The sequence below is a fragment of the Mercenaria mercenaria genome, chromosome 3 (genome assembly GCF_021730395.1).
Source record: "Mercenaria mercenaria strain notata chromosome 3, MADL_Memer_1, whole genome shotgun sequence".
NCBI lineage: Eukaryota > Metazoa > Mollusca > Bivalvia > Venerida > Veneridae > Mercenaria > Mercenaria mercenaria.
The window spans coordinates 25,391,365-25,413,966 of NC_069363.1; the positions used below are offsets into that span (position 1 = coordinate 25,391,365).

The 22,602-nt window shown below is 34.3% G+C and overlaps 1 protein-coding gene across 2 annotated transcripts in view; it reads right to left on the bottom strand.

Moving 5' to 3' along the window:
• The window catches only part of LOC123525237 (cAMP-dependent protein kinase catalytic subunit 1), a 290,456-nt gene extending 269,193 nt beyond the window's left edge, over nucleotides 1-21,263 (bottom strand). The window contains exon 1 of one of the 2 annotated variants that reach the window (XM_045304109.2): nucleotides 20,930-21,263. The gene's annotated coding sequence lies outside the window, so the exon portion shown is untranslated. The remainder of the gene's footprint in view (nucleotides 1-20,929) is intronic. The other variant, XM_045304107.2, reaches the window with a different exon arrangement.
• Nucleotides 21,264-22,602: the final 1,339 nt, after the last annotated feature.

Below are 22,602 nucleotides of genomic sequence, written 5' to 3' on the forward strand. Positions count from 1 at the left end.
CAATATTCCATTTTTTAATTTTCCGTAAAAAGTCAGCTATGTAATTTACAACGTTTTTCTTCTTCATATAAATACGAGACAAATCAACGTTAAGCCGACTTTTGTGAACGTTTTGCGTTTCAAAAGCCGTCATAATTAACACGTTCTTAATTTCTCTTTTTTAAACTAAGTTAATTCTTGAAATCAGAACCTTAATTGTTTTTCATACTGACGTTCAATGTTACTATAAGGTATGGGGTGGCAATCAATGATGTCGCCGGGTTAACACTTATCTAAACGGGAATGTTAGCGTTGTTTCTATATCATTATATCTTCGACTTTGTATCCGTTTTCTGGCCTTTATCATTGTACGTTTACGCTCTTCCACGGAACGTTCATATTTAAAAATGTCAACAGCACATGATCGTTAATACATGTTTACTGTCCCGTCAAAACAACACTGAAAAAGACAAAAACAGCGATGTTTTGCTGAAGTACAGACTTGGGTTTTGCGTAACAATAACTAGTTATCATAGCCTTCTGTACTAGTAATGACTTATTCTCCGAATTGAAATCGCGAAAGGTTTTCACAGTCCTGTACGCTATCTGTGCGTATCCTACACATACGTCTTCGTTCTAAATACTAAAATGTGTTGCATTTTATTTTATTTCAAGTATAATACGTGTATATATCACTTTATTCATTTCCTCCTGAGCCGAAACAACGCCTGTGTCAGATTTTACCGACTGATGAAAATAACTGATTAAAAAATGTTGAATCCTGTTTTTTGGAATTAAGTATCCTCGTTTGTACTGCTAGGCGCTTTGCATAATGTTGAACCAGTGCGAATGTGTAGTACAACGCCTGTGTCAGATTTAACCGACTGATGAAAAATAACTAATTAAAAAATGTTGAATCATGTTTTTGGAATTAAGTATCCTCGTTTGTACTGCTAGGCGCTTTGCATAATGTTGAACCAGTTCGAATGTGTAATACAATTAAATACAAAGCAGCATCGAAACTAATCTTTTTGGGTTAGTGGACTTGCTGTGGCATGCGCACGCTCGTTTGTACTACTAGGCGCTTTGCCGTAATTTGTCTGGTATATTGTGATGGTCGTGGTGGTGGTAGTGTGTATGTGTGCGTGCGCGCGTGCGTGCGTGTGAGTTTCTTGCTCATTACATGTAAAGTGTGGTAAAAAGTCAGACTTTTAACGGATTACATTTGTACTTTCATTTAGGTAATTCTGTAAACCCTCGAAAGCTGGTTGCTGAAAATATCTGTCGACCAGTATAGTTAACAGAACAGTCCTCTAGCTAGTCGTAGCCTCCGTTAGTAAAGATTTTTTTCAGCCTAGCGACTATGTCCGTCTTTTAAGCTATTGATTTGATTTTAACAAAAACTATGAAGACATTTTAGCTCGCTTGAATTTTGTTCAGGTTGAGCTATTACTATAAGTGTATGATCGGTCGTCCCGAGTCCTTCGTCAGCATTTTTACTAAAACATCTTCTCCTCTGAAAGCACTTGTCAGAGCTATACCAAACTTGGCCAGTAGCATTCTTGCATGTACTTCTTTCAAATTTATTCAAATGGTTGATATTGAGCCACTTGATAGATCTTCTCCAAAGGCTCTTGTAAGTTCATCTCTCAAATTCATTTAAATGGCTCTACTTGACACTTTTAGGTGTCACCAGGCCTGAAAATCGAAAATAAATTTTAACGAACGGTTCTGTTCCATCCTTGTAAAGCCCTTTCTCAATTTTGTTCAAACGGTTCCCCTTGTCTGGTCTGCCGAAGCTTAAAGTGTATAAGCCTTTAAACGACTTCTTCTCTTGAAAAGGATAATAAATATTTACCTTATTTGGTCTGTAGCATCTTTCTAAGTTTTTTTTTCATATATATTCAAGTTGTTATGCTTTGTCCCGTTTAGGGACCGCCAAAATGTAGAAAAAACTTGTGCATGACTTCTTCCCTCTCACGAACCACGGAATAGATCTCCACCGAACTTGATCAGTAGCATTCTGCATGTGTAACTAGACATTTTTGAAACATAATGATTTGTTTAGGACGGTCGTACTAGTAGCCCTAAATATTTGATATTCTACATTTACACTCGTTTACCACTGGGTTGAATTCCACCAAACACCACAGGTGACTAATGTGAAGCCTAGATGTGCATGTAATAAACATATTCCTCTTTAATGATTTTTAGTTTAGCGGAGTTATGAACCTTGATTTTTCAAATATACTATATTGCCAATAAGCACTGGGAAACTTTGTTAAACGTGCTTGAAATGGTATAAATCAAGTGGTAAAACTACAACTCAGTTCAATTAAATACTAATATAACGTGATTGGTTATAGTTTTTGTAAGTAATAAAGCCATCAGAAAATTTGAGGCATTCCTTACAGTACTTCTCTCAATTGCAAGTCTGACCTGTACTGAATATTATTTGCCTTGAGCTTGCAAGTACATAATGACAAAATGTCGTAATATTTTAGTCTAATTAGAAACATATATTAGCTCGACTATACGAGGAAGCTTTCCTACCCGACCCGGCTTCGGCGTCCCCGTCGGCGTCCGTTTAGATGCTCTTCCTTTTTATCCCTGTTATTACTTGGTGGATTTGCTTCAAACTTAAAATAGTTATCCCTTATTTTTATGCCGATATATATGGTGGCATAAGACTGCCACCACCTAGCTATTGGTTTTCATGAAAACGTTCGCGAAAAAAAAGAAGGTAACTTCATGAAAGTTAACGTTTCAGGATTTTTTTTTTACTTTTTGTGGAAAGTTGTTGGTTTTTATTTCGTGAAAAACTAAACTAAAAATAGAAACAGAACATTCGGAACGCTTCATATTAGTATCCATAGTGTCCATGTGAAAACATTTTGATTTAGGTTGTGTTCATAAAATACGCCAAAATTTGATTTAGGTTACAACCTACCAAATGTTTGCGGAGTTATGGCTTCTTTTCGACTTAAAATTCAATATCATTATTTTGGGCTGTGTTATGGTCACTTTAATATTGTTTACATGTTTTATCCCCCCCTCACCCCCGACGAAGTCAAGGGGGAGGGGAGGGTGTATTAGTAATGGTCTCCGTCCGTGTGTCCGTGCGTGCGTCCGTAACACTTGTCCTGACCATAACTTCACTACTGTTAAAGGGATGTAGTTCATAATGCACACAATGACAGAGGACATTAAGGGGAAGTACAGTGTACAAGAACTATAACTCTACCTTGCCCATTTTTGGAATTATTTCCCTTTATTAAATTTACTTGTCCGGGGCGTTACTCTCGAAGTACTCAAGGAAATTTATTCAAACTGCATATATAGATATTAAACTAGTCTTCTAGAGAGCGTGGACGGTAGAATGCATTTCCACTACCGTCCATGAACAGGCTCAATCAAACCGAGCCTACAACATTTTCGTTTTTGTCGTGTTGAGCGGCCTGTGGAGTTTCCACTTTTTCTATTTTATTATCACAGCAGCGTTGTTTGTGCCGTGTGGCGGCCGTAAAAAGTCTCCCCGTACATTCAATCAGGGCTGTTATATTTCGATCTTCTCAGATCGTTCAGCACGACTTTTGTGTCGTGTTATTGGTACTGTTTAGTTTATCAGCTTGAACATTTCGGCCTGGGTGGTTCCAATTTTCCCGCTTTCATAGCTTTGGGTATTGTATAATCACCACTAGGATATAGTGCCTGCTTTTTAATTTTGTCTTTTGGCAGTTCCTGTGATATGCAGGCTCTATAACCTCAGACTCCCTTTCTAAATTCCAGTTTGTTTAGTTCTGCCCATTGTTTTCTCGTTTAGGGCAAACCCATTATTTTAACTGGGGACCTGATATGTTTCTGTTTTCATGAAATCCTGCATTATTAATGTGAAAACTTCCTTCATTTTTGCGAAAGTGTTCATGAAAACTAATAGTTAAGTGGTGGCAGTTTTATGCCACCATAGATATGTCAAATGAAACTCGTAGTTATCTACATCATATGACACAATGGCTATAACTCCCGCACGAATATTTCATGAATTATGACCAATTTAAGTTAGAATATCAGGTTTAAGTTTTTGTGCACTTTCACAAATCTGTATTATTACTGAATAGATTTGATTCAGAATTAAAACATACACGATCAGTCACATCATATGGCGAAAGGTCCATAACTTTCGCATCAATATTCATGAATTATGCTCTCCTTTCAGGTTAAATTTGATACACTTTGTTATTGCTTAATAGGTTTGATTCAAACTTAAAATAGTTATTTCAAATCACCGTCCACATCATATGACACAAGGGTCATAACTCTGGCACAAATATTTCATTAATTATCTCCCCCTTTTGACGATATGATAATTTTCATGCAGGTACAAATAATACAGAGATAGTGAGAGAAATAATTTGAGCATTCATGCTGTTTTGTAGTCTTATCTCGCGTTCTGACGTTAGTTTATTTATACTTGCAAGGTTCAGACACTCTTTCTACCATCTAGGCGTGTCCGCCTATAACATTATGTGCTTTAATATTGTAATGTCACCACTCCTTTCCCTCGTATGCGTTCTAAAGTAGGATATAATATGAATTAAGGCACCGCCTAGCATGGGGATTTATCTTTTATACATCTGCTTAAAAAGAAATATTCAACACGCAAAAGCTCTAACAGTGAAGTTTACATTTAGTGTCATCATGCCTCTTACAGCGAATATCATATTATGCAAAATTTACGGGAAGCCTTGTCGATGACGTCATTCACCGCGTTCTCGCACTGGATTTAGGATTTTTTGTTTGTTTGCATGTACAGTTTTCATTACGTAAAAGAATCATGTTGGCGCGGTTTACGGATTTCTGTGACTGATTCTGGGAGCTCGGATGTTCATATAGAGATAGACCCTAAAATTTTCATTGATAGTATTACATTAAATAAAGTCTAGAAATTGATTTCCAAGTCCTTGAAATCACCAAATGTGATTTCACAAATGTGAAGTTTATGATAGTTTTGTTAATATCAATAACAGAAGTTTTAATTTTTAATCTAAATTTGTGATCCACAAAGAATGACAACTCTTGCCTTGGGCTAGTACTTATAAGTAGAGATCTATAAGTTTACTTCCCTTGCAATTACACAATTGAGTGGAAAATGAAAACTGTTTTAGACACAATATCATACTTTTTTACACAACAAAATCATTTAGGATTTATTCATTTGTGTTTGATTTACCCCTCAAGACATGGTTCCTATGATTCTGTCAACTTACATATGGTAAAAAATTAACTTTTAACAAGCCAATAATAAAATGAAGTACCCGTAAGTAAATATTAGTGCAGATAATATAGTTTTGCTTGTATCAAAGTGTTACAATAGAACCACTTTTGTAATACAGAACACCTGGTAGGATTAGTAAAGGTGCAATTATATTGATCTCTATTTCCTATGCCTAGTTCATGCAGACAACCAGACTGCGGTGTGTACATAAACCGGAACCAGAAAACATCGAAAAAATTGCCTCAGTATATGCAAACAACAAAGACGAATAACTATATACGGACGTTACCGTCTCGGGGATTTTCATCCCCTATTATCTTATTAAAAGATAACGGTGTTTTGTAGACACTACAAGATCAAAACGATTCACCATAGATTTGCTGATTCTCTATCATTTCATATCTTTTGATCCAGGAACGATATTTAAGGGCTAGAACCGTTAACTCTAAGTTTCTAAAAATACTCTGATCCCAAAATACAGTTAAAATCATGCACAACAAAACGTTTTGTGAGACCAAAGGGCTGGTTATTTATTATATACCTCAGACATGGTTTTAGCTTATTACATATTGAGAGCTGTCATTAACCATATGATATTATGATGTATACATAAAAACAAATAGGCAATGTCAAATTGTTTCAGATTGTGAGCAAGACTTGATTTATACTTACTGGGTCGTAAATCGAACTTAGCTAATCAAGAGCTCTGGTCCTACGTATTTATTTAGTCATTCACTTATTCTGGTGGTCACATTCTTGACCTGATGATCACAACCCAAGAAGACAAACGGGTGAATGTCTCAGAACCTTTGTCAGACTATTACTGACCACTGCTTTGTTAGTTGTAACAATGAACAGTGTCGTCCTCCCTCGATCAGGAAAGAAATCAAATCTCACAATTGGAAATCTGTATCCAGTGACATCTTACCAGCAGAATTCGGGCAATTAAACAACATTGTAGTGAACTCGTCCAATGTCAATCATCTTGTGTCTGAATTCACAAGAATCACGTCAGACATTGTTCAGAAACAAACCCCTCTGGAGAGAAAGAACTATACTCTGTAGGCCGACAGTTCCTTGGTACTCAGGGTACCTAACAGCTGAAACAGTACAAACGATCAATAGAGAAAATCTTTATGAATGACAAATCTGACCTGTCAAAGAAAGTATATAGTGGTGTAAGAAACATATACAGTGCAGAACTTTGTAGGGCCAAGGATGAGTACTACCAGACCAAGATTGGAGAAGCAGAAGGAAACATCAAAAAGCTTTATGCTGTTACATCAGATTTACTTGGAAGGTCGAGGGACAATCCGCTCCCATTACACATAAGTGCAGTATCTTTGGCAAATGACTTTCTACGATACTTTGCCGATAAGATAATCAAGCTGAGAAATGATCTTGACAATATACCAATTGAAACACCCAGCAATGGTAATTCTTCCTACTCGAATCCACCTGTGATTATGAATACATTTACTGCGTTCAAACCACTTTCCAAAAGTGATATTTTGAAACTTGTATATGCATCAAAATATACAGCATGTGAACTTGATGTGATTCCAACTAAAAAAATGAAAGGAGCATTTTTCACAACTTGCTCCCGTTGTGACAGAAATTGTAAATCGATCACTGTTATCTAGACTGTTCCCTGAGGAGTGGAAAAGTGCTGTAATTAAACCTATGTTGAAGAAGAAAAGTGTCCCGCTGAAACTGCAAAACGTTCATCCGGTGTCAAATTTAATAATCCTCTCCAAAATTCTTGAAAAAGTTGCACTAAACCAAATCAATAAGCATATTGAAGCAAACAAACTCCTCCCAGCTTACCAAAGTGTCTACAGAAAATATCACGGGGTTGAAACAGCAATGGTCAAAATGTATAATGATCGTTTGGAAACCATACAGCCAATTTTGAAGATGTCTGTTTCGGTTGTACAGGAAATACTAAGATGAAAAACCCAGTAAATTTTGTTATTATATTATGCAAGTTTTTTTCATTTTTAGAATGAAATACAGGACAGTTCCAAATTTCAAACATTTTCTTGACTATTTATATTTGCGTATATCCCTGGAAAAAGAAATAGCTTTAATGAAAGACATATTATTTTCTTCCTCTCTTATTTATCCCCTTCCTTTTCCATCAATCAACATCCTATCTTCCTTTTTAAAAAAAACTGTCCTTCTACATTCATATGAAATATTATAACTGAATCGATACAGATTTGATAAATGTGATTTAAAAACTGAAATATGTATTTATTCATTCTATGTAGGTATACATGACATTGTGTTGTTTGCATTTTATTGCACTGCTTTTGTACACTGGATTATGGTATATGTGCATGTAAATGTTTCATGTATGTAAAGGAATAAACGGTGTTACCCAAATGGGACCTCAAAAAAAGGTTGACTTTTCGTTTTTGTCGTGTTGCCACTTATTCTATTTTGAATGCAGCATTGATATTATCGATATCCCGATACTGATTCAAGTCCTTCAAGATGAATTTGGTATTCATGGCATTCCCTTGAAATGGATCGAATCTTGTCTCATGAACAGAACAATGAAATTTTTAGTCGAACAGTCAGCATCGGACACTGAGCCATTGAGGTTCGGTATTCTGCAGGGTATTTGTGCCGGACCGGTGATCTTTACCCTGTATATATCGGCTCTCAACCGAGTCGTGCAGAAATATCCAGTCGATATCTATGGATACGCGGATGACCACAAGATTGCGTTAAAATTCAAGCGGGAAATCTCAAAATGAGACAAATGTTCTTCAACAACTTGACGTTTGACTCAAGGAAATCATAAAATGGATGACAACCATCCAACTGAAAATGAATCAGTCTAAAACTAAAATAATTATATACGGAACCAGACAACAGTTAGCGAAATTTAACATCTCAAGTGTAAACGTTGGCGGGTGTGACGTAAAATGCGTGACCTGGGTGTAACCGTGACCAATACACTAAACTTTAATCAATATATTACATGTAAACTTCTTCAGCAAGGCTACCGTTATTATTGCTAAATTTTACTATCGTAATTCTGATTTAGTTTTAAAATTCAATAGTAATTTAAAGACACTTCTGCGAGAAGGTATTTCTAAACCCGTTTTTTATGGGGATGTGGTTTACAAACTTCGTAAGATCTTGGGTCATGGTAATTTTCCAAATGTATTTGGTAAAATTACTAAACGTTTTATTAAAGAGGTTACGACCTAACTGTTTTGAGACATACCGCATGTTTATAGTAGAGTGCCAATTTCGAAAGATCTAGACAGGCTGGACAAAAGTACCAAATTTTGTAAAACGGTAGCTTGGGACAATATAAGACTTTTGGTTGTAAGGGCCAAGGTCACAGCTCTTTGGGATTCTATTTTTAGAACATTCAAAATGGCCGCCATTAAAACAAATAGCTATTTTAGTAAAAGTTAGTTTTTATTTTATTCTTGATACATATTTATGTGTAAACTGATTCATAGTTACTTTTAGGGTCAAGTGATGTATTTGCATACAGTTAGGTCATGCTACATAACAGTCTGTCTGTACATTCGTCCGTACGTACGTTAAAAATGTCTTCTTTTTTAAACCCATACGGTTTTACGTGCATACATTATAAGCCCTGTAATGTGCTGCTTGATCTCGATTGATCTAGAGGTGATAACTATGTGTAACCGACTAAAGTTTTGTAGAGGATATGTTCCATTTTGTTTCGTTCGTCCGTCTGTCTATAGCAAAATCGTGTCCGCTCTGTATTTGTAGTCACAATGAAACCACATGTGGAACGTAACATCACTTTAATATTACTGTTGTACATGTAGATCAAATGACATAAAGGCAGCATTTCATGTCCTCTAGTGCCTCAGATAACATGCATATGGCAATTCCATTCATCTTTCTATTGAAATAAAGCTATATTGGGAGACATGGTTCATTTTCATTAATGGTTCTTTTGCATCATATACATGTATCAAATAATAAGCTTTGTTCTTTTGTTTTTGGTAGTTTTAGCATCGCATTAGCACAACTCTAGATCATACGGTGACTAAATAAGCTTTGTGATTAGCTTTGTAATTCCCATAATAGAACACATATTAAATAAATTTATATAAAATCTCTATATTCAAATAGTTTTACTTTGATATAGCTAAGTATCAATATGGTCATATCTATATACTCGTTAAGAAACTATAGGTAAGGGAAGCGGTTGTCTAGAGGTTAAGGTATTGGCAGCTCAACACAGATCATAACTAAACCTTCTCAAATGACACCAGTGCTCAGTTTTCCAGGATTCGAGTGTGTTTCAGATAAGCTTCTAGTTTTCATCACAATTGAGCTTAAAAATAAATTAGTATAAATTAAAAAGCTATAGTTATTCATATAGACAAGAGAGGAATAGATGTCTGCACATGCATTTATTGAACATAATGATTTATTTCTATTTTAAAAGGTCTCTTCTTTTATATAGACATTCTCTTCTGTATGATGATTAAAAGCCAATAGGAGATATAGATAGACATACAATGCTGACACTTATCACTAAAAGCTCCCAAGTAATTATGCTATTTCACTACACATATCATCAGAAGTATATGCACCTTTATGACAGACTCCTTATGAATATATAAACGGAAATACTATGCAACAAAATTGTAAAGCATAATGAAACAGTCAAAGCATTGATTGCAGCATACATGCATTGCCTTTTAAATAGTTTGAAATTTCCCACTTAGATCAATGACATCAATTCCTTCTTAAACGACGACAACATGTCTTAATAGATTGAAAACAGTATATAGTATTTACACCAGCAATAAAAGAAATAGAATAAACTAATTTCCCTTTATCTTCAATATTAATTTAATATGTTTTCATCACACTGGCTTAAAATGGCATTGTTCGGGCAATTAGTTAATTTATTTCAAATATACTTAAATTAATGATTGATCTATACATAATTCATTTATAAGCACATAAGCTGTTATACAATTATCACCATTATATTGATTAATAAAGCAATTTGCAGTTAGTAATGTTATGAAATTACCTTACACCTAATTCTCTAACCTTGAAATAACCCCTAGAATGCAACAGCCCCGTTGACACATAGATAAAAGATAAGAATGGCAATCTCACCATTAAAAACTTTGCCATATACACAGTTGTTTTAGATAATATAGGTACATGTAGTAATTGGTGCTCTCTATATAAGACATTAAGAAATAGGTACATGTAAACATGATTTGAATAGACATTAAGAAAATGTTCCCCACAACCATCTTTAACAGTTGTTCAATATGTCTAAAGTACTTTTCAGTAGGATATTTTGTCACGTATGTTTAGGTGAACCGTGTTAAAATTCCATAATGTGAAAACCTGATACAGCAACTCTCAAAAAAGAGAATATACATGATAATTACATGGTTGGAAAAGCACTTCTTTCAGTACTGCACATGTATTTAACCTTTTGCATAAAAGGGAGGTTATAAAAAAGAACGGACTCAGTAATACTTTATACTTTGTGAATCATACTTTAAATACCTTTGAAAAATATGTTATTAATAAAGTGTCAAAAATAAGAATTAACAAGTTATTAATATATTTTATGTTTATAACAGCACATGCGACAGTCACATAATAAACAAAGCCATTATGGCCCTATAAGCAGTTAAAACAAATCGTTTTTATACATTTTTTTTTCATTTTTAACCGGGTATTTCAGGAAGAGTCACTTGGATATTCCAAAAGTCATTAGGCATTTAACAATTTATAGAATAAATACTGTCAAAAAATCTTTAAAAAACCCCTCAGATTTAGCCAAAACAGCTGTTCTGAAAAATATTAATTTTGCGACGGACGAGCGGACAGACGTACGGAACAAATAATAACATGCTTCACCAAAATTAGACAGACAGACAGATTTTTTTCACCTGCACCTATACATAATTAAAGTCAAACTGCACATTACGGGGCCCATCTTATAGTTATAATCACAAGTATACTGTTTATAAACAGCATTTTTGACATACAGACAGACGGATTTACAAACAGACGGACGTGAAAATTGACATCACTTCCTGTAAATGTATCACTTGACTCTAAGGGTAGGTATGAATCAGTTTACGCATAAATATGTATCAAGAATAAGATAAAAAATAACTTTTACTAAAATAGCTATTTGTTTTAATGGCGGCCATTTTGAATGTTCTAAAAATAGAATTCCAAAGAGCTGTGACCTTGGCCCTTACAGCCAAAAGTCTTGTGTTGTTCCAAACTAACTGTGTGCAAAATCTGGTACTTTTGTCCGGTTTGTCTAGATTTTTCAAATTTTATGAAGAATTGGAACTAAGCTATTAGTGTTCAACTCGTTTACAGATGGACATTACCCTTCCCTCTTTGATTGTGTCTGACGGAAGAGGGGGAGGACTCTATGATAAGCAGTTTTTAAATCCTACCAGGACTGAACTGTTTTGATATCTGTCTTCTGGCCTGTTTCGTCGGGCCCTTAAGGGTGTTTCTCTTGTTGCTCTGTCTTCTGAAAAGGCATTGAGTACACACGTTTTTGTTTCCATTACGTGTGTTAGAGATTCGCCTGGAGGGGATTACTTTTATTTACACTGTCCCGTGTCTTTGGAACATGGTGGGGGTAAGAGTGAGGTTGGGTGCACACCATAAACCGGCTTAAGCTCCCCGGTGGTGTTTTTGCCACTGACCGTTCCAAGGCGGTGCCCCACTGTGTTCCTTTGTTTGTTCGTTTTGTCCTCATGTGTTGGCTTTGTATGTGCGCGCGCGCGCGTGTGTATGTGTGTGTGTGTGTGTGCGTGCGTGCGTGTGCGTGTATGTGCGTGCGTGTGTGTGTGTGCGTACGTGTGTGTGTGTTTGCGGTGTGCACGTCTGCGTGCTGTGGGTTTCGTTTTGGGGAGGCTGCGTTTTTGGTACGTGGCATTCCCTGTTTGATATTTGTCTTTGTTTTTTTGACAATCACATCCAGAAAAAGTGTCAGATAGCTCATGTGCAGTTACGAAATCTTAGAATTATACGTAAACATCTCACACAAAAATCAATTGAATCATTAGTGCATGGAATGGTTCATTCCTACATTGACTTCTGCAACGGTTTATTTACTGAAATTCCTGCCTACCACATCAACAAACTACAACGAGTCCAAAATCATGCCGCTAGAGTAGTCATGAATGCTTTCTATGAACAACCAAGTCCTGAATTTCTGAAAGAATTACACTGGCTTCCAGTTAAAGCTAGAGTCATGTTCAAAGTCCAAGTAATAGTCTTCCGTGTCATCAATGGTACAGCTCCAGTATATCTGAGGGAAATGTTTGTACGTACTCGACAACGTTACAGACTGCGATCACAAAGTGACACTAACTTTAACATCCCTAGAAGGCGAACAAAATTAGCAGAGAGATCTATGGCCGTCGTTGGTCCCAAATGGTGGAACGATCTACCTAGCTATCTGAAAGACATTCAGTCTGAAGCCAACTTTAGATCAAAACTGAAAAACACATTTGTATAGTCAGTTTCATGAACAATGAGCTCTTGTTAAATACAAAATATCTGTAGTGATTTATAATAGTATATATATATATATATATATATATATATATATATATATATATATATATATATATATATATATATATATATATATATATATATATATATATATATCTAAGTTCTAGAATCCTGTTCATATTTTGAATGTATATGGTGCTAGGGGGCGTTGGCAGTGTTGCATTTTCCATTTCTGCTCATGAACAGACTCAATCAAACCGAGTCTGCAATTTTCACTGTTTGCATTGTTTTCGGTGCTTCCGAGGGATCTACTTTCCAGATTGTATTTACTTCACAACAGCGGGTGTTAAGTGCTGTGTGGCGGCCGTAAAAAGTCGCCCCGACTTCATCTCAGTGTTGTTATATTTTCTGGTCCTTCGGGATCATTGATTTCAACTCATTTAGATTTGAAGATTGAATACTGCTTAAGCCGGTGCTAGGGGGCGTGGGCAGTGTTGCATTTTCCATTACTGCTCATGAACAGACTCAGTCAAACTGAGTCTGCAATTTTCACTGTTTGCATTGCTTTCGGTGCTTCCGAGGGATCTACTTTCCAGATTTTATTAAATGTGTGCTATGTAATTGTAAAGCGCAATAGAATATTTTATAATTTTTGCGCTATATAAATGCCATGTATTTGTATTTGTATTTGTATTGGTTATCATCTAATATCAATGATAGAGCAAAATTAAATAATATTCATGTATTTCTCATTTCTTGACTGGCATAGTCTGAAGCAACACTGTAGTCATAAATCTGAAAGAATTCTTCGCTTAAATAGGAAAATGAAAATAAAAGTATGTATTTTCGTAATAAGATTAAAGAAAAAACGTTCACGAAAATATTTACTTCAAAGTAATATTCCATAGATCTCTCAGTTCTCTGTCATATTACAGATCAATTACACTACATTAACAGATATGAAAAAGGCAATTTACAAATATTTAAGAATATTTACTTTAATTGGTGTGATTCTACAAGAATGAAAAGTAAAACAAATTTCATAACTACCCAATCCTACTGGAATTCTACAGTTACATTTAATTATTATTAGTGTTTTTATTTATATTATTTATGTATTGATTTAAATGACTATATTAAAAACGAGTCCATGATTCATGCAGCTATATCAAGCGAGTTCTTTTGTCAGAATGGCACTATACAGAAAAACTATCCGTCATTCTCTGAATTCAACATGGATATTCAGCCTTTAGATAGAAGGAAAAAAGTGCTTTTAGTGCAGGGTGCTGTTTATTACGGATTCAAATAGTTTCCATATTAAATTACTGCTCAAACGGAGTTCTAAATTGTTAATAGTTCGCCACACATCATGGAAGGACCAATTATGGCATACTCTTGTCAAAGTCTTGATGATTATTAAGCTACCTTAACGAGTCAAATTCTGGCTAGGTCTAATACATTTAAAATATCTAACAGACGAAAGCCGCCATTTTTTTTTCAAAATTAACAATCTAGGTATAGGGACACACAGGAACAATTCTGTTGAATACATTTTTAAAGTAGGACTATTGCTTTAAGAGACGTGTTTTGAAGATTTGTCCAATTTAAGCGTTGGTAGCCTCTGCGCAACCCAGCGATACCGTTTGAACACCATCCAGGGAACACTGAAATCAAATCCCAAACATTTTCAGAGGAGATACTGTGTAAAGAAAATGATAAACAGATGCACGAATAACGGAAATACGATAGCCGGTGAGTGAGCACAACAACTGTACGGATACGACAGCCGTTGAGTGAGCAGAACAACAATTCTTATTTACTTTCCTATTTTACTTTACTTCAGGTATACGGCATAATATTTGTATAACTTAAAAGATCAGTAAAGTTTCCTTATCATGCTTATATTTTCATGGTGTAAAATGCCTATAATTGTTCATAAATAAAATATCGCTTTTAACAAACATGGTCTTTGAGCAAGTTTGTCTGTGATATTAACCTAATCAAGTACATCCATACAGTGAGACAGCGATATCGGTCATTTTAAATTGGATTACAGAATTGTTAATGGTGTCCATCAATTTAATCTTTACAGACTCCAGTATACACATAGAATCAAACCTGTCATCTGGCAGCCGTGAGAAAAATCGCATAATCAGGAGAATTTTGCTAAGTGGAGAGTGATTGATGTGTTGAGCAAGTTGATTGCTATGATGAATGGCTGATAGAGAGAGCTTTAGCTAGAAATATATTGCAAGTCTGTTAGAATGTCTGAACGGCCGTTACAAAAACATGAGAGTGGCAATATGGATACTTATTGGCAGTTGCTTATGTTTTAACAGCACTTGATAAAATAAATATTCTATTCATACAAACAATTTGGTTCTTAAGGACCATTTTAGTACTTTATGTAAATTGTTACTTCCACTGCACGTATATTTTACCGGTACAAGTGCGTTATGGAAATGTCGCAGTGAGCATGGTGTTAACAAACAGAAGTTTGGTTGAAATGTTCTATGTTTCCCATAACTAAGGATCGTACTACTATTCAATGACATGATCTACTTTGACGAAACACAAGACGAAAAGCTAACCGTACATAATTTAATGTGAAAAGCACAAGAAACGCGTGCTGACATTTTAATTTTTAATCCTTTTTATAATATAAGTTGCGTAATCCGTCTTAACATAATCATGATGAAAAGAAAGGAAACATTAGACATGGCATCAATTAACAAGTAACACAGCTAAAACAGAAGTAAACCATATCAGAAACACTAGATCTAATACTGATCTTCTTTCCATAGAGTTTCATCAGGTCGGAACCAGAAATGTATCCAACATTGACATTGCGTAACAACAACAACAGCAGCAGCACATCCGCTCAGGTTACTCTTACGTCAAAAATGTTGCGAAACTGACATTGTTTTCCAGACGACAGCAGTGTATTAATAACGCAAGTATACATAACTGATTTGATTAAATTCTAAATTCATATAACCTTACTTAGGTAAGGATCTAACTGAAATTATTCAACCTGATAGAATCGGTGTAAGAATTTTATCTCTGGAAAGCTGACACTAAAAGAAGTAAAAAGGAGTTAATTTAGACTGTTGTAATTAATGAAACGTAAATTTCTTACATATGATATATATAACATATAATATAGGTCTAATTCTTGATAGAAGATATTCCGGAAAATGTTAAAATAACGTTATTTAGTAAGTGGATTCTACATAAAACAAAGAATTGCCTGATTAAGTGGTGTTCAACCTTTATGTACATGACTAGCAACTCACTAAACGACAATGATATTACCACACTCCATTATCTTAATTAGCACTCGGCCTTCATTTTCTTGCCAAAGTGGGTAAGGTCGCGCAGATAACAACATAAGACACATTTTTACAATCGATTATGTAATAAAAAATGCTTGACAATCCGTTTCAATACACAAGATAAAAAAATATTTGATACTTTAATGTAACGAATGTATCATTCTGTATTGATGAATACTCTTCAGTTGGTAAGTTAACCGGTCAAACAGATGTGGGGATGGGGGATGGTTCCTTACAACATACTTTCTTTTGAGGTGTGGCAAATTGTAAACAGAATAACTGTGTTGTGACGTTTTTTGGTCGTTTGGATAATACAATTTAGCTTAAGCCGGTGCTATGGAGCGTGAGAAGGGTTGTACATTTCATTTCTTTTCAGGAACGGTATCAGTCGAACCGAGTGTGCCATTAATGTGTTTGTTTGCATTCTGTGACTTCTGCAGTTGGTGTATGCCTAATGAGATCAGATTTTCAAAATCTAAATTTCTGACGTAAAACAGTATTTGTACTTTTTTTTAAAAATCAAAACAATTTACGTGTCTGGCCGTTATTCTGTATCTGATTATAAGACTCTGAATCTCTTGTCGGAATATGGCTCATTTTTCTCTTTCTAGATCATAAGTCAATTTTACACATATATTGTATGTTTCAACTTGATATCTGTACTGGTTCCCAAGAAGGGACGAGTATATTAAGTTGCTTCCTGTTTGAAAAGTAAAAGTAAAAAAAAGGCACAGAGACTAAGAATATGTATTGAATAAAATACACCATTGTAAATTTAAGAAATGTATCTAAATTTCTACCGTACAAATTGTTTTTAAATGTCGTAATAAAAAAATTATTTAACATTTAGATTACAAAATTTCAAAATTTCACGAATTGGAAACTTGACTTCCCGGTCGGCAAGCCCATTATATAGATTTATATTGCATTGATTATCTTTCATAGAGTACTTAAGTTACACATGTAATACTAATGAAACCTTTTTTAACATTGTCCAGCTTGATGACTGCTAAAACAAAATAATATTTCCAGATGCTTCAACACTTTTGTTCTTATAAATACGCAGTTTATACATATACACATGTAGTTCTTGTGTTAAATGTTACGTTGCTTAAAATTTTACTGGCCCAAAATGATTTTATGCAATAGTATGCATCAATGGACCTGAACAAAAATTTTAAAACAAAAAGCATGTTGAGTGGAAAAGGGGTCATAATTATTACTGAATGCTATGCAATGCAAATATACATATCTGTGTTTCCCGATTGAGAATTTATTTTTGTTCGGGTAGCTTTGAAAATAGGAAATATAAAATTTGAATAACAATTTTGTTGAGACATTAAAAAGATCTAAACGGTTGAAATTTTAAAGTACCTAAGTTTAAATTGACATATTTTATTTAATGACATCATGTAATCAGGCAAATGTTCTGTAAATCTAAGATGTCAAGTGTATGGTTTGTTGTATATGCTCAAATTTTACAAGAAATGTTATGTAACTCATCTACAATACCTTAAGTACTGGTAATCGTTTGTATTTGACTGAAGTAAAGGTTTAAATGAATGTTGTGTATAATTATATGGGTTTTAACAGAATATTGCTTTTACAATCATACAACTGTATTTCTAGATGTTTTTAAAATTGACTAGAAAGTGGATTTTAAAGAGTGTGTGTGTGTGTGTGTGTGGGGGGGGGGGGGGGGGGTCCCAGTTAGGTGTCTGCGCAAAATGTTTTTTGATTTTATTTATACTTTGTGGTAATATAACTACATGTATTAAGTTTCATTAACAAGTGTTATTGTTACCAGTTTTGACTTACTTTTATAGATATTCACATTTAAAGTGGGTGGGGTAATCTGACATGTGACCAGCCAGGAACACAATTTCTGTATATTTTTTTTTTAAATAGTTCAAACTTTTTACCTGAAACTTTCGTGATAAAATAACTAAGCAATGGACATTCACACAACATGTTGCATTTCAAATTGTACTGAATACTTTTTTCATCACAGAGCCACAAAGTGGTCTAATCAAATTTACCGATTTTCAATGGACGAACTTTACCAAAAAGCTAAAACATTTTTCATTAATTGAGATATTAAGGTGTTATTTTCAGCAAATATTGTAAACTGAATAAACATTAAAATGACAGTATATCAGTACACTCTGATTATATATATTTACCCCACCCACTTTTACCCAGTTTAAGAGTGTACCACTCTTCCAATATTAATCAGAGTATACTAAAATAAATTAAGTATGTGGTTCACGGCACGTTGACATGCTTTAATACAATATATATAACATGCAAGCTAAGATGACTATATTTTGGACAGTATGCAAGAAAAATAGTAATATTAATATTAAGGAATTACGTTAGATACAGTGTTAATAAGGTCTTGTTAATTGAATGTTTAATCTAGTTTCTAACAAGATCCATAACATTTCCCATGCAAAAATATTTTTGTTTTTGTTAGGTGTAACGTCGCGCCTACACAATTTAGGTCATATGGCTAATTTCCAGCTTTGATGGTGGAGGAAGACCCCTGATGCCCCTTTGTGCATTATTTTTATAATGTGCGGGCACCTAGTTAGAACCACCGACCTTCCGTAAGCCAGCTGGATTGGTTCTTCACATGAAGAATTCAACGCCCCGAGTGAGGCTCGAACCCACATCGATAAAGGAAAAAAAACTAAATATATTGTTACTCTACGATAAATACTATTATTTCATACACTAGCATGTACTCTCGTAAACATGAGACCTTTTGAATGTTGGAAAACCTACTGTTGTCTTTTTATATTATCTGTTTCCTGTTTAAAAAAATGATAGCAGGAATAGAATTGTAATAATTGGCTTCCTTTATGCTTTAGTGTTAAATCATGTATACTATTTTTTTTGGGGGTTGTAGTTAAAATAATGATATAATATAATAGGCAGTAATAAAAGTTTTAGCTGTATAGCCTTAAGTCTAATTATAGATTATTGTATACGATGATGAAACGGGAAAAACTAATACACTAAGGGGTGAGTTATAAACTTTTTATGATTTAATAAGTAACCGTGGCATATATTATAAATGATATTGGCCCAACAAATGGATTTTTTAATTTTATTATTGGAATTAGAATCTAGAATGTAGAAATTGGAAAGTTATAAACTATATCTTTATGATTACACAAGTAATGTATTTCAGTACCATCATGTCCATAAATTATAGAGCACTGAATACCATGGACAAGATCTGAAATCATGTAAGATAATTTAGAAACTGTAAGCCGACTCGTTTTCAAAATTAAAAGTCTAGCTAAAATTCATTTAAGATTTTGTTTTGCAAAATAAGTCACAACAAATTTGGATTTCTCTTACTTTTGGTAAGATAAAAATAAGTAATGAGGTTGTTGTATACCAAACATGTCTGATGAGACAACACAGCAGTACAATTATCTTCATTACAACATAAACAGTTTTATTGTTCTCCGGGCTAAAGAAAGCTCATACAGATTCTGTTATTATTTTGCTTGATTACAAAAGATCTTCTTGCTATTCAAGAAAATGATTTTTGTTTTGTCATCTTGTATATTTTCTTCGTAGTTCATATTTTAGTTAGAATATTAGTATATGTCCTAATTAACTTTGGAACTTCAAGTTAGTGTAAACTGGTGTTCGGTCTTGAACTTTTATGTGTCAGCTGTCCTTCAAGCGTTAATCATATTCAACGTTTACTGAACTGAATGTCATGCCCAGAACATTCTTCGTTTGTGTTCCATGTCGATATCGTGTCTAATACTGTTTGCGAATATGCCTGTTCCATGATAATACCGTGCCAAATATTATTTGCCAATATGTGTGCTCCCTGAAAATATCGTATATAATATTGTCTGCAAACATGTTTGTTCCCTGTTAATATTGTGACAAATACTGTTTGCAAACAAGTTTGCCTCCAGAAAATAATTTAATTACTAGTAAATGTTTGTTCCCCGAAAATATCGTGTGAACATGTTTGTTCCCCTGTTCCCTGGTGTCAAACACTGTTTGCGAACTTGTTTATATATGGTATCTAATACTGCAAGTGAACATGTCTAGGTTTGATTAATTTACAGCAGTTTTTTGGTTGAGGTTTTATCTGGCTGAAGCATGAGGCAACGTGTGCCAACAAATATTTGACAGACGGAAATGAGGCAGAAAATGCCATACGCATTAAAATGTCTTTCTACTAATGTTCTTGTTTATAACATCCTAATTGTATGAATACGTGAATAATGTTAATATGCATCTACACCAATATGAATCAGATATCATAGTTTGATCCACGGAAGAATAAATAAAAAAAAAACACCGATGGATAGAAATTAAAAAAGATGAAGCAGCTGTGGGCACAGATTTTCCTAGAAATCGTTTTGCCTACCAAGAGTAGCACGTCAATCGTTACGTGTATCTGGCAGTAGAAACGGTAAAGACTTCTGTATTAAACATTTCAATAAGTATTTAACATATACATTTAGTGTTACAAGCAGAACACTTAAAAGTCTATGTTACTTTCCTGGTTTATAAATATACGTGAATAATCTGTCTAGTGACTTACAAAAATATTACAAATACATTCCTGTTATCTTTAAAACATGCACGTTTTTTTTCTAGATATCTACAAGAAAAATGCAATTAAACTCAGTTTTTAAGCATATTCTTACACTGATATATTCAAAATATGTCTGCATTAAAATTTTTCTCAATCTTTACAGCGTAACCAGAAATGCTATCTATTTCCTTGAAATCTTATACAGATAAAACATGTGTTAAGACTTACCTCGGAAATAAGAATAATGAAATATCAATTATCCAATCACTGAAAGTATGCAGGTCAATAAATCCGAAAATCGTATACAGCTATGAATGACTGCATAGAAATGTTCTATGTATCACATATACACTAACAAGATATGCGTGGGTATAAGTTTATCCATCCAAGATTGTATCTGACATTCACTGGTGAGGTATTTTTATCTTCAAATGCAAAAAGAATCCAGCAGTTGTCGCTTGGTCTAGTTTTTTTTTATTCCGAGACAGGTTTCAGCTGTACCTGTAAGAAAGGAAAACACTTGTTAATATTCAAATTTTGAAGAACTCGTTATATTCACACTGATACTTGTGTAACGGGTAATCATACTAGGCTAAGTGCTGCTTTCTTTAAGACTGGCACGATAAACAATTGTTTACTGCGTCGCTTTGAATGTGCTTCAAACGATATTTTGTATAGAATCAAAGGCACTATCTCCTATTGTTTAACGATGGCTCTCTACGTCGATTATATACAATCTGATTTAAGCACGCGCTGGCGGTCTGTTGCTTCTAGAAATAGCGAGAAGACCGATATTGGAAAATAGAATTAACATGCATTTGGTGAATTATGTCTGGTAATTCAGATATGTTGTACTATTAAGTAGGTATAAATAGAATTAACTTGAGAGATGATATGGTCGTAAAAGGTATCCCAGTACTTAGGCTCAGTGTTGTTTTATTTTCTGTTCAAACCAAGTCTGTTAGTATTTTACTTGGTTGCTTGCTTGTGCTACCCGCGCTTTCAAAATATCTTCTGTTAAAGTTTGTTGTAGTTTAACAAACATTTTATTTACTTGGCTCTGAACATTTTGTAACTTTTTCTTCAAGGTTTGGCAAATTATTTAAATAAACATAATACAATTCATTTACAATGTAAGTACGAAAATATCATTATATTCAAGGATATTAGTAGATAGCTAAATCGGTCTATTCAGAAAGAGTATTAGCTATTTCAATACTTCAGATATCTGTCAACAAGCGCATGTCGTATTTTGTTTCTTCACCTTCTTATTCCTTCCGTTCAGATGCTGACAAGCGCAAGAGAAGAAAACTACATGACGTTTATCACCTTTTTACAGATACTTCATTCAAACGATAACCACCTCGGAGTGCCCACTTCGAATGCGAGAGGTCTTGGGTTGTCTCCCTGACCACGTCATACGCTCACACACTGCAAGAAGTAGACACCGGAACAATTGTTAAAAAAGACACATAATCAAGCAAGCTTCGATATTTTATGCAGTATAAGATAAAAGAAAAATTAAACATTCACTTATATGTTGTAACTATTTTCCACTTTCTGTAAGTTTTTACCACATTTATTTTGATATTTTGACAGGACAAAAGAAGTTGTATACCTTACAATCACGAACAATGCCGAAAAAAAACCCTCTTAAAACGGTGCCACGGAGATCGATTAAACCTTGCCTAGCCGTAATGACGTCAAAAACAATCGGGCAAACATCCAGCTAATCAAATGCATTAACTGGCAAAGACCCAGCTTGTTTTAACGTTGTCCTTTTGTGGCTTAAAATGCTTGAAACAGTATTTGTCATTGATTTATCTAACTCTCCTCTTTCTTTGGTTTTCACATTGAGATTTTGTGCCGCAGTAAGCCATGCTACTGGTTAGAAATTTCAA